Raw genomic sequence first — 835 nt, 5'->3', positions numbered from 1 at the left:
AGTGAATTTGCCAGAATTCATGACTAATAGCCATCCTGTTAACAGATGAACTGGAAGTGAAGATGGCTGGCATGGCATCTGCTTGCTCTGCAGCCAGTATATAGGTTTGATAAACAGGAGTGCAAGGATGGTCTGTCATCTTAGCCTGGCCTGTTTTGTTCTTTGTTCCATTTGTTCCATTTCCAGGTGTCATGCAGAGCAGTAATGGTCACAGCAGCCCTAAGTGCCACTCCGGAGAGCACGGTTTTCAAGGAACATCACTTTCAACAGGCAGCCTGTCCTAATGCAGCTTCCAGCAGCAATTTTCTGTGACCTTAGACACCATGTGTTCTGTGTCGCTTTTAAATAGAGCTTCTAGATGTGTTTTCGTAAGGCCAGGCTCAAAGTAACACCTGCGAGCACACGACGACAGGGAGACAGCCGCAGACCTCGTCCGAAGGGGATGGAGATGCGCACACAGGCCTGGCAGGGAGGGGGAGAGCTGCGCGGAGACTGCTGCCGGGAGAGGCGCTTCCCGCCCGGCAGCGGCGGCCGCTGCTCCCCTCGTGCTCGCTCCGCCGGGGGTACCGGAGAGCCGAACGCCGGCTGCCAGCCCGAGGCGCCGGAGCCAGACCCGCCCCGCAGCGCGGCGGCTCGCCGGCGGGGCTGGCAGGGGCGGGCGGTGCGAGGCGCGCCCTCGCAGCCGGCCCCGCTGCCCCCGCCCGCCGGGGTCGGTGGCCCCGCTCCCGGGGACGGGCACGGCTGGCCGCGGGCCCGCCCGCCGCGGCCGCCCGGCCCCTCCGCCCGCCGGGGCGGTGGTAGGCTCCCGCCGTGCCTCCCGGCGCATAAAGGGAGG

Source organism: Falco rusticolus, chromosome Z, assembly GCF_015220075.1.
Source record: "Falco rusticolus isolate bFalRus1 chromosome Z, bFalRus1.pri, whole genome shotgun sequence".
NCBI lineage: Eukaryota > Metazoa > Chordata > Aves > Falconiformes > Falconidae > Falco > Falco rusticolus.
The sequence above is the reverse complement of the archived record's forward strand: the minus strand, read 5'-3'. Positions refer to the sequence as shown.